The 6,011-nt window shown below is 47.8% G+C and overlaps 1 long non-coding RNA gene across 1 annotated transcript; it reads left to right on the top strand.

The window, feature by feature from the left end:
• Positions 1–3,865: 3,865 nt before the first annotated feature.
• On the top strand, positions 3,866–5,714 carry LOC138467724 (uncharacterized). Its single transcript, XR_011268134.1, has 2 exons — positions 3,866–4,376; positions 5,227–5,714. It is a non-coding gene; the product is annotated as an uncharacterized lncRNA (long non-coding RNA).
• Positions 5,715–6,011: the final 297 nt, after the last annotated feature.

Genomic DNA, 6,011 nt, shown 5'->3' with positions numbered 1-6,011 from the left:
CGCCTTTCTACTCGTTCTGTTTCTCCCGACCCCGCCGCCGTGCACCGCTGAGAACTGTTTGCCTTCTGATCTAGACTGCGGTTCTCACCTGGCCCCGCCTACGTGGAGCCAGCAGCTCTTGCCAGCCTCGGCAGGCATTGTCCACCGCACCCTCGTTAGCTTGTTCTGCAGTGCTGCTCGAAGATATGAAAAGCAGTTGCTCCAAAATCAATATCGCCTTGCGACCAGAGTGGAAAAGCATGGACGAGCCTCGCGTTTCACTAATTAAAAGCAACGCTCTGTAAGCTAATTAACGGGTTCATTTCTGGGTAATAAAAGGGATTTACGCAGTTTAGAGCAGAGATGTGTGGATGCAATGATTGGATCAACGCAATTAGCATTGGCTTTGTCTGGGCGAAGGAGGTTTAACACGAGTGAGCAGCTTCGGTACATTGGAAACTCACCTGCAAAGCGTGGATCTGTTTGGCTGTTTGGTTCGAAGCGATCTTGTGCAAATTGGGGGTCATTGTGAATGGGGGTGAGAGTTGTCTCATGGGAACGCTGCCGCTTTGTGTGAAAGAGGAATGCATCCTGCATTGGGCGGTGCGCGCGTGGTTCACTTTCTTGATTACAGGATGTACACACAACTCTTTTTGTGTCGCATGTGTTGAGATGCACAAGCACAACCGAATTTCTTCACTTGTCTCCCCCAAAAACGGCGAGCAAAATTTCTCAAAGAATGTCTGCATCACATAGCGTCATATATGCCAGCTATGGCTTTTGGGAGTTTCAGTCCAAAACACATTAACGTACAATGCAGCTGCAATTGTACTCGGAGCTGGGATTTGGTGTATGTGTATCATAGGCAGTGTGGGAGGGAAGGGGTGCAGTGGGCGCGCCTAGACCTACTGCAATTGATTTACTGGCACAACTGCACTTTATCACAAAACCAGCTGAGTTTTCGGGAGGGGCCGTTGTAAAGGACATGACGCATGGGTGGCACCTCAAAGAAAAGGAGCCTACAGTCGTAAATCCTACTTTGGAAGCTGTGCAGTTAGAGCAGCATCTGTGGGGTTCGAGGGAGGGGGGAGCTAATTTAATGAATATGTTGACCCAACTGTGCATTTTGAAAGCTCACTGAGGCCACGACTGTATTCAAAACGACCACATCCCTTTCAATTTACCCGCATTTGGCTGTCCTCTAAGAAATTCATACAGATTAAGAAAGTTCGTGCATATGTAGCCCCTTTTCCCCCAGGTCTAACTTGGGAGCCTGCACTTGACTGTGACAATAAGGGGGGGGGGGGGGGGGTTTGGAAAGATATCCACAAGGATAACCTGAGGCGTTTCACACGAGTACACATTAGCTCTACATCGTGTGCCATCATCTGGGTGTAGTTGATCACAGCTGTTTCACTGCATTTGGTGAAAGGCCGTTTTGCCAGGTTTTTTTTCTGCATTTTTGTTATGGGGTTTGGGGTAGGGGAAAATTAAGTAATTGTGGGTGTTGGGAGTGCGCCCCCATAGATAAATGGGGCAAAATGGGCAGGCTCCGTGGTGGTCCATCTCCCCTTGAATCATCTTTCCCTTCCCTGTTGATGCTCTACATTCTTGGCTGCCTCTCCCTTGCCAGATGCCTTAGAAATATTGCCTCCTGCTTTCCTTAATCGGCTGTTGCAAGACCCCCCCCTGTGGCATGGAACATGCACATTCGCAACCACTGGAATGTAAACATGTCTGTCTTCAGCACTTAGCAATGGCTGGTTTGCTTTCGTCTTTGCAATTTTTTTTGGCAAATGGCCTGAACGATGGCAAATGAATGCAGTTGCACATTGATGGTGCCATTTCACGACCAGGTCCATTCCATTGAATGCCCAGCACCTCTGAAAAGCTGGTGGAGATGATTGATCAAACCGCAGTCGCCTTGACATCTGTGCAGAGCCTGCTGACGCAGGTTCGAATCCCGGCAGCCCCAAACTCAGCCTTTTATCCTTCCGAGGTCGATAAATGAGCACCACACACCGTGGGTAATAATAAGCAGCACTCGGATACCTGAGGGTTCGTAGCACTATATAAATGCTAAATTATTATTATTATTATCCTGGCTCAGTTTGTTCGATCAGCCTGACAAAAGCACAATGTTGTATTTGAACAGCAGAAGTAGTTATAAAGCAACATACATTTGAGTAAAATGGTTATTCTTTAGGGCAGGGGTGCACACCTGATTTTGACAGTGGGCCAAAAGTACCTTACATGATGGCTATAGTGGGCCGAAAAGTAAATGTGGGCGGGGCGGTAGGCGCAGCAGGCGTGGCGTGGCGGGAGGCTTGGCCCCACCCCTCAACCAAACACTATGCCCCATGGCGCTCAACCAAACACTATGCCCCATGGCTCCCATCCCTCAACCAAATCCTATGCCCCATGGCCCCCACCCCCAACCAAACACTATGCCGCATGACACCCACCCCTCAAGCAAACACTATGCCCCAAGGCCCCACCCCTCAACCAAACACCATGGCCCCCAACCAAACACTATGCCCCATGCCACCAAGCATGCACCATGCATACATACTCATACAGACCCAAACCCCCCCACACCCAACTCGGCACACAAACTCACAAGCACACACCAATACACTATGCACCCATACAGACCCGAACTCCCCACCCCCCAACTCAGCACTCGCAAGCATACACCAATACACTATGCACCCATACAAACCCAAACTCACCACCCCCCAACTCAGCACACAAACTCACAAGCATACACCAATACACTATGCACCCATACAGACCCGCACCCCCCACCCCCAACTAAGCACACAAACCCACAAGCATACACCAATACACTATGCACCCATACAGACCCGAACTCCCACCCCCAACTCAGCACACAAACTCACAAGCATACACCATGCACCCATACAGACCCCCACCCACAACTCACCATACAAACTCGCAAGCACATTTAGGCAGACGCGACACACACACCCCCTCCGCATCTCGACACACACTGCACTTACACACAAACACATTCAGTCAGACCCGACACACACACACCCTCCGCATCTCGACACACACTGCACTTGCACACAAACACATTCAGGCAGACCTGACACACACCCCAACCCCGCATCTCGACATACACTGAACTTGCACACAAACGCATTCAGGCAGACGCGACACACACCCCAACCCCGCATCTCAACATACACTGGACTTGCACACAAAAACAAACATTCAGGCAGACCCGACACACACCCCACCCCCGGATCTCAACATACAAGCAGCACACACATACAAACAAATATCCCCCCTCCCAAAAATAATCTGTACTTACCGGACGACTTGCTGGAAGGCAGGCTAGCTGGAACGCTGGCATGGGCGGGGCAAGGCTGAAATGCCTTCCGCATCAAGCCTTACTGGCCACGCCAGCCGTAGTGCTGGCACTCCATTGGATCAGCACACGCGCACTACGTGGCTCGTAGGAGCTGCGTGGTTCGTGTGCACTGAACCAATGAGGGCCATTGTTTTGTCCGGCCCAGAAGACAACAAAGACTTTCCTAATGGAGGGGGGCGATGCTGCTTGCGGGCCGCCCTCCATTAGGAAAGTCTTTGTTGCTGGCGGGCCGGACAAAACGGCATGGCGGGCCGCAACTGGCCCACGGGCCGTATGTTATGCACCCATACTTTAGGGTATATCCTACTTTTTTCATCTTAACACTTCCAGACTTGTTCAGTTGCTTCGTTGAACTGCTTTGTGGCTGAAGGCAGACCTGGTTAAGACATTTATTATCACACCAGTAGTGGGTTTACAACTCCAATTAAGTAATTAACTCTTAGAATACTGCTTTGAAAATCACAGGCATGCACTTTAAGTGCAAAGTCTGATAAGGCTTGATTAAAGTGAGCTCAAAGTTCCCATAAGGAGGTATTTTGGGAGGGGCAGGATCTGGGTGTAAATGGCCATAGGGATTAAAATGACCATGGGCAGTCAATATTTCGGCAAATAACCAAACGCCTACTGGCTTTGTGTGCCTAGGTGTTCACCATTTCAGAAGTTCAGGTAAGAATGGCACCTGCCCGAGACTCTTCCATGGGTGGGTTCCTAACGAACTTCCTTACTTGCTGGGATGTGTCTGGGTACCCATCTGGCTCCCTGCGCTGGTTCTGGGTCTTGGTAATTGTCATTAGAATGCGTACTGTATTAAAATGTGTAATATTAATATTTGTGCTATTATTTCAGCATACTGGGACACAGTGGATTCCTATTAGCAGGTAGCAGTTGAGCACTGCTTGGAACTGGCCCTTCAGTGGATATAGAGGAGGCGGACAGGAGCCACAGAAAAAGTTTTCCCGATGCAAATCCCAACCCTGGTCCATCAACTGCATCAGAGGTAAGTGCCATTAGAGTTGACCAAAAATTAGTTTGTGCCCTTATGAAATAAATAAATGCTTTTTCTCTATCCAAATACTATCGGTTGTAGGCTTCTGTGTCTCCACCCCAATCTCAAACCCTCCTCCCCAACATTCCTATGAAGCCATAGGGCTTCTAGACGACTGTGTCAGAGGGTGGGAAAAGGTAGCTCAAATACTGTGGCTCATGTATTAACCGGTTATTGTCCATCACTCATATGCCCACATGCAAACATATTGCTTTGTCCATTACTTATGACCCGCTAAGCTTCAAATGTCATAGTGGTGTCCTATGTTATTTTTTTAGATTGTTACAAAAGCAAGCACCCACATAGTTAAATTCCCATAGGTATATGTTATCGGCATCAGTTGGCCCGGGAGCCAAATTTAGCTCCTGGTAGGCATGGTGTAAAGCTAACCAGGCTCTTCAAGGCTACAAACGGGGCTAAATAGCCCCCAGCTCCGCTCAATTTCAAACCCTGTGTATTCGTTTTGCTTGTATGGCTCCTTTACCAATGCACTGTCCATGGGGGAAACACAAGATTGGTAATTTCTTCACAATATACCAATTATGCAAAGAAATGGGAAAGAAGATAAACGGAGAGCCACTTCCTGGGGAAGTGATACTAATCTATATTAAATTCTAAGGAATTGCCATGGTTTCATCCAGATTGACAGCTTTGAGAAATGTAGTAATTGGAATTACGAAAGCACATTAGAGGGTGTACAGTGAAAATTGTCTATGCTTTATTTCTCACAGCCATGTGTCAACCAAAAAGTACTTTGCTTGCTCTTTTCAAACTTTTTACACAAATCTTTTTTGCATTTCAGAATGTATCCATGTTAAAGCCAGGGAAATGGGCTTTCCAGTACTCTCTGCATCCGAGTTCAGAAAAGCCCTCCAAAACAAAATTGGGAACTACCGGATGAAGAAGGAGCCAAACCTCGTCTTTTCTACACAAGTGTAGTTCCGCATTCCCCTGCTCTTTTGCCTCGTCCTGGATACTAGTGTGACTCCCTGGACTGGTTCTCTTTCCCCTCTCAACCTTGCTCCCTGGGCTGGTCCCCACCGGACTCGCTTGCTCCCTAGGCTGGGCCTGTATACTCGTGTGACACCCCTGGACTGGTTCTGTGTCCCCTATCACCCTTGCTCCCTGGGCTGGACCGATCCGGACTGGTTCTGGGTCCCCTCTCACCCTTTATTTTTAAATTGTGAAGCACCCGTGTTTGGGATTGCTACAGTTGTGTTTTTGTGCTATGTACACCGTGTCCGATTGAACCTCTGCCTCTTTTTAATAAATATAGTGGGGGAAAAAAAACCGTGTCGCTTCTTTTTAAATATAGTTTATATGCCATTACATGGTCTTGACTTTCATGGCCATTTTACCTAAATGACTGTGACCTAATTAGTCATCACTATTGTTCTAAAGGCAATTCAAAATGCAACTCTCTGAAATGGGCAGCAATTAAGCCACAGTGACGCTTTTAAAGCCCAATTCAACAAGGTGCACCGAATGTGTTTTTAAGCATTTCTTTTCAGGATTACAGTAAACATTATTTTTGTTAAAACTCCTAAATTTATTTCCAGCTCATAAACCGAAACAATGCCTATATTG

The sequence above is a fragment of the Ambystoma mexicanum genome, chromosome 4q, assembly GCF_040938575.1.
Source record: "Ambystoma mexicanum isolate Mex_15411 chromosome 4q, UKY_AmexF1_1, whole genome shotgun sequence".
Lineage (NCBI taxonomy): Eukaryota > Metazoa > Chordata > Amphibia > Caudata > Ambystomatidae > Ambystoma > Ambystoma mexicanum.
The sequence above is the reverse complement of the archived record's forward strand: the minus strand, read 5'-3'. Positions and strand labels throughout refer to the sequence as shown.